Source organism: Vicia villosa, unplaced genomic scaffold (genome assembly GCF_029867415.1).
Source record: "Vicia villosa cultivar HV-30 ecotype Madison, WI unplaced genomic scaffold, Vvil1.0 ctg.001177F_1_1, whole genome shotgun sequence".
Taxonomy (NCBI): domain Eukaryota; kingdom Viridiplantae; phylum Streptophyta; class Magnoliopsida; order Fabales; family Fabaceae; genus Vicia; species Vicia villosa.
In genome coordinates this window covers 175,571-182,429 of record NW_026705518.1, presented here as the reverse complement: position 1 = coordinate 182,429, position 6,859 = coordinate 175,571, and positions in this window count along the sequence as shown.

Below are 6,859 nucleotides of genomic sequence, written 5' to 3'. Positions count from 1 at the left end.
AGGAAATATCATGAAACTCACATTAAAAATTATCATGCTGTTCCTCCTATTGCTTACAATGTTAAACCCAAGTTCAATCAGAACTTGAGAAAATCTAACAAGAAAGGACCCAAGAAAATGTGGGTACCTAAGGATAAGATTATTCCTATTGCAGATATCCTTGACTGCAAAAAGGACAAAGCACAACATGTCATGGTACCTGGACTCTGGATGCTCGCGACACATGACAGGAAGAAGGTCTATGTTCCAAGACCTGGTGCTTAAGTCTGGAGGAGAAGTCAAGTTTGGAGGAGATCAGAAGGGCAAGATAATTGGCTCTGGAACTATAAAGTCTGGTAACTCTCCTTCCATTTCTAATGTACTTCTTGTAGAAGGATTAACACATAACCTCTTATCTATCAGTCAATTAAGTGACAATGGTTATGATATAATCTTTAATCAAGAGTCTTGCAAGGCTGTAAATCAGAAGGATGGCTCAATCCTATTTACAGGCAAGAGGAAGAACAACATTTATAAGACAGATCTGCAAGATCTTATGAGTCAGAAGGTGACTTGTCTTATGTCTGTTTATGAAGAGCAGTGGGTCTGGCACAGAAGATTAGGTCATGCTAGTTTGAGAAAGATTTCTCAGATTAACAAACTGAATCTGGTCAGAGGACTCCCTAATCTGAAATTCAAATCAGACGCTCTTTGTGAAGCATGTCAGAAGGGCGAGTTCTCCAAACCTGCATTCAAGTCCAAGAATGTTGTTTCTACCTCAAGGCCATTAGAACTCTTGCACATTGATCTGTTTGGCCCAGTCAAAACAGCATCTGTCAGAGGGAAGAAATATGGATTAGTCATCGTAGATGATTATAGCCGCTGGACATGGGTAAAATTCTTGAAACACAAGGATGAGACTCATTCAGTGTTCTTTGATTTCTGCATTCAGATTCAATCTGAAAAAGAGTGTAAAATCATAAAGGTCAGAAGTGATCATGGTGGTGAATTTGAGAACAGATCCTTTGAAGAGTTCTTCAAAGAAAATGGTATTGCCCATGATTTCTCTTGTCCTAGAACTCCACAGCAAAATGGGGTTGTAGAACGAAAGAATAGGACTCTGCAAGAAATGGCCAGAACCATGATCAATGAAACCAATATGGCTAAGCATTTCTGGGCAGAAGCAATAAACACTGCATGCTATATTCAGAATAGAATCTCTATCAGACCTATTCTAAATAAGACTCCCTATGAATTGTGGAAGAATAGAAAGCCCAACATTTCATATTTCCATCCTTTTGGATGTGTATGCTTTATTCTGAACACTAAAGATCATCTTGGTAAGTTTGATTCCAAAGCACAAAAATGTTTCCTTCTTGGATATTCTGAACGCTCAAAAGGCTACAGAGTATACAATACTGAAACATTGATTGTAGAAGAATCAATCAATATCAGGTTTGATGATAAGCTTGGTTCTGAAAAACCAAAGCAGTTTGATAATTTTGCAGATTGTGATATTGATATATCAGAAGTTGTTGAGCCAAGAAGCAACGCATCAGAAGCAGAGCTTCTCAGAAGCAAAGAATCTGAAGATCAAGTATCAGCTTCTCTGGAGGATCTAAGTATTTCTGAAGAACCATCTGTCAGAAGATCATCCAGACTCATCTCTGGTCATTCAGAAGATGTCATTCTTGGAAAGAAGGATGATCCAATCAGAACAAGAGCATTCCTTAAGAACAATGCAGACTGTCAATTAGGTCTTGTATCTTTGATCGAGCCAACTTCTGTTGATCATGCTCTAGAAGATCCAGACTGGATAATTGCTATGCAAGAAGAACTGAATCAGTTTACAAGGAATGATGTTTGGGATCTTGTTCCTAGACCAGATGGATTCAATATAATTGGTACAAAATGGGTCTTCAGAAACAAGCTCAGTGAGAAAGGTGAAGTGGTAAGGAACAAAGCCAGACTGGTGGCTCAGGGTTATAGTCAGCAAGAAGGGATTGATTATACAGAAACCTTTGCACCAGTGGCCAGGTTAGAATCTATTCGTCTATTAATTTCATTTGCCACTCAACATAACATCACTCTTTATCAGATGGACGTCAAGAGTGCCTTCTTAAATGGTTATATAGATGAAGAAGTTTATGTCCATCAACCTCCTGGTTTTGAAGACTCTATGTCTCCTAATCATGTTTTTAAACTTAAGAAATCATTGTATGGATTGAAACAGGCTCCCAGAGCTTGGTATGAACGCTTAAGTTCTTTCCTTCTGGATAATGGTTTCACTAGAGGAAAAGTGGACACTACTCTCTTTTGTAAAACCTTTAAAAGGGATATTTTAATTTGTCAAATATATGTAGATGATATTATTTTTGGAACATCTAATGCTACACTTGGAAAGGAGTTTGCTAAGTCTATGCAGGCTGAGTTTGAAATGAGCATGATGGGAGAACTCAAGTATTTCCTTGGAATACAAATAAATCAAACATCAGAAGGAACGTATCTTCATCAAACCAAGTATGTGAAGGAACTTCTGAAGAAGTTTAATCTTCTAGACTGCAAAGAAGCCAAAACTCCTATGCATCCAACATGCATCCTAGGTAAGGATGAGGTAAGTAAGAAGGTAGATCAGAAGTTATACAGAGGTATGATTGGATCTCTTCTATATCTGACTGCTTCTAGACCTGACATTCTGTTCAGTGTTTGTTTGTGTGCTAGATTCCAATCAGATCCTAGAGAATCTCATTTAACTGTTGTTAAGAGAATTCTAAGGTATCTGAAAGGTACTACTAATGTTGGCTTAGTTTACAGAAAATCTAAAGAATACAACTTAGTAGGATTCTGCGATGCTGATTATGCTGGAGACAGAATTGAAAGAAAAAGTACTTCAGGAAGTTGCCAGTTTCTTGGAAGTCATTTGATCTCTTGGTATAGCAAGAAGCAAGCAACTATTGCTCTATCAACAACAGAAGCAGAATATGTCGCTGCTGCTGGTTGTAGTACACAGATGCTCTGGATGAAGAGTCAGTTAGAAGATTATCAGATATTTGAGAGTAACATTCCTATATTCTGTGATAATACTTCTGCTATATGTTTATCTAAGAATCCTATTCTTCATTCAAAAGCTAAACATATTGAGATTAAACATCATTTCATAAGGGACTATGTTCAGAAGGGTGTTATATCTTTAAACTTTGTTGATACAGACCATCAATGGGCTGATATCTTTACAAAACCCCTGGCTGAAGATAGGTTTAAGTTCATTCTGAAGAACATCAGTATGGATTTATGCCCAGAATGAGAAGATGAGAAGTTCTCATGTATGAGTATCTTCTGAAATGAAAATGGATTATTTTTTATATCAGAAGTTCTGATTGAAATCTCTTAGAAATTATGATTCGGTTATTACTAACGTTTCATTGTCTAAGTTGATTCAGAACCTCTTTTAAAGCAAAACAGCTGTTACGTTTTATCTCGGGATGGTAAACCTGTCGTTACTATTCATGGATAAACGTGCGTGCAGTTGAAGGGACACCGACCATAGGTAACTGTGCTAGTCACCTCATTTGTCTTTATTATCTCTCCTCACGTCACGTAACATTAAATGCTATTCATCATTCGTTTCATTTTATTTTCTTTTAAATACTCTTCAAACTCTTCTCTTTCCCTCTCATCTTTCTCTATCTCCTTGCATTCCTCATCAAGTTTTTCTCTCTCTCTCTTCCATATCAAACCCTACCTGTTCATTTTCTGCAAACCCATCATGAACTCTTCATCAAGCCCAGGAAATAATGAAAATGATCAAAACAACAAAAGAAAAGTTGTTGAAACATCACCTTCCAAACCCAAAAAGATCAAAATCACCTATGATCCTCTCAAGGTGAATCCATTCGAAGCAATGTTGTCTGGAAATTATTCTAGACGAGTGTTTCATCCTCCTGGTGAAAGCCCTCCATCATCTCCATCTTCTTCCTCATCTTTCGACCTTCAAGACTCAGCTTCCTCTTCATCTAACCCTTCCTCTCCCTTAATCGATTCCGAAGAAATCTCTTCATCTTCACCTGCTGGGAATGCTGTCTCTGGTAAAGATGGTGGAAGATCTGCATCAGAACCAAGTCTCCCTGACTCCTCGCCTGAAAGCCCGAGAAGCAGTCAATGAAGCGTTTCACTCCTTCATGGCATGCTGGCACAGACTTTGTCTTAGCTAGGGTCTTAGGATTTGGTCTTTGTAGTTTTCTTTTCCTTGTTGCATCTGCTTGTTAAACATAGGAACTTCTTGTAATATCTTTTGATTATCAATGAAAAGTTTCTTTTACATTCCAGTGATTTTATTTGTCGTTTTATGCATCTAAATCTTTTGAAATATTCTTTTTGATGTTATGACAAAAAGGGGGAGAAGATAAATGATAAATGATTTGATTAATCTATCAGTTGCTGGGTAAAGCTCCCACACATTCACTAACAAGAACTGCAAGTTCTACATGGTTTAAGTGTTTTGCAGGTATAAAGAAGTGAAGAGAATCTTCAAAGCAAAAAGCAAACACAGAAGCAAAACCATGGAAACTGAAGCAAGCCGAGTGCTGTCAAGCTTCAGAGATCAGAAGCAAGAAAGAAGAATGAATCAGAAGCACTGATAATAGAATTTGATCCATATTTGTCTATTTGATTTGACAAAATTCTATTTGCTCTGATATATTGTTTGCTCTGATACATATAATGTTATGGATCTGATACATATAATGTGCTCAAACATATATTTTATGTTCTAACTCGTTCATGCTGACTTTTGTCGTTTAGTTTTTGTTCTGTAACATTTCAGGATGTAGAGATGCTCAGATGATGCTCTGGTACATTCAACAATGTTCTGATACAAATCTAGCATGAAGTGATGTTGGTAGAAATTCAAAGCTCTGAAGCTATCCGAGGGAAGCAGAAATCAGAAGCTGCGAATGTTCTAAAGATCCAGAAAACTCAAGTTCTGAAGCTGTCCTAAATGGAAGCAGAAATCAGAAGCTGTGAATGTTCTGAAGATCAAAGAAATTCAAGTTCTGAAGCTGTCCTGAATGGAAGCAGAAATCAGAAGCTGTGAGTGTTCTAGGGATCTAAAGAAATTCTAGTTCTGAAGCTGTCCTATGGAAGCAGAAGTCAGAAGCTATGAATTCTCTAAAGACAGAAGCTTATATGATCGTCTCTACCGAAATAATCAGGGAAGTCTTTTATTAAAGTTCTTCGAGTATTTATTTCAGGGGGAGATTATTTATCTCAGGGGGAGATTGTTAATCTCAGGGGGAGACATATTCATATGCTTATGCTATAGCTGTGTAATTTGTCTTTTGCCGTCTATTCTTTCTGATCGCAAATTCATATCATTTATTTATGTTTTTGTCATCATCAAAAAGGGGGAGATTGTTAGAACAAGATTTGTTCTGATCAATTATCTTAGTTTTGATGATAACAATAATATGAATTTTGCTTAAGATAATATGGTACTCTAATCCAATGCAATTTCCCTTTCAGGAAATATATAAAGAGTACGCATAATTCAGCGCTCAGAAGCTTTGTCTCAAGGGTTCAGCATGCAACATCAGAACATGGTCTGGCAAGACATCAGAAGATGGTCGAAGCAGAATCAGAACATGGGTCTATGGAAGCATCAGAAGAACATGAGTTCAGAAGCACTGAAGTTCAGAAGATGGTATCACGCTCAGAAGCACTTCAAGGTCAGAAGATCAGAAGATGCTATGCACCAAGCTGTTTGACTCTGATGATATTCAAACGTTGTATTCACAAACATCAGATCAGAAGAAAGTACAAGTGGCAAGCTACGCTGACTGACAAAAGGAACGTTAAAAGCTACTAAAGGCTACGTCATTAGACATAGCGTGAACAAGGCTCGAGGTAGTTGACAAAAGCGTATAACATTAAATGCAATGCTGTACGGAACACGCAAAGCATTAAATGCATTCAACGGTCATCTTCTCCAACGCCTATAAATATGAAGTTCTGATGAGAAGCAAGGTTAACAATTCTGAACAAAAACAACGCTTATCAAACTTGCTGAAACGCTGTTCAAATCAAAACTCAGAATCTTCATCTTCATCAAAGCTCACTACATTGCTTTTGTAATATATTAGTGAGATTAAGCTTAAACGATTAAGAGAAATATCACAGTTGTGATTATCGCTTTTAAGAAGCATTTGTAATACTCTTAGAATTGATTACATTAAGTTGTAAGGAACTAGAGTGATCGTGTGGATCAGAATACTCTAGGAAGTCTTAGGAGTGAACTAAGCAGATTGTAACTAGAGTGATCGTGTTGATCAGTAGACTCTAGAAAAGTCTTAGAGGGTATCTAAGCAGTTGTTCCTGGAGTGATCAGTGTGTGATCAGAAGACTCTGGAAGACTTAGTTGCTGACTAAGTGGAAAACTATTGTAATCCGTGCGATTAGTGGATTAAATCCTCAGTTGAGGTAAATCATCTCTGCGGGGGTGGACTGGAGTAGTTTAGTTAACAACGAACCAGGATAAAAATAACTGTGCAATTTATTTTTATCTGTCAAGTTTTTAAAGCTACACTTATTCAAACCCCCCCTTTCTAAGTGTTTTTCTATCCTTCAGTATCTGGACACAAGTACGTCCAAATTCTTAATCTTGGAGACCAAGAAGGTCCATGGGCCTTTGGGTTGTATCTTTTCCTTTTTAGGATTGTTTTGACCTAATTTCCAGTCTATAAAAGGACATCTCTACACTCTCTTAATGAACCAACAATTTTCTAATCAACAGTCAACCACATTTTTGCAGTCTCTCACACAATTTCATTCATTCACTTTTTTAAGCTTTTTCTTTTTACATTTTTTAAACTTAGTTTTGACCAAA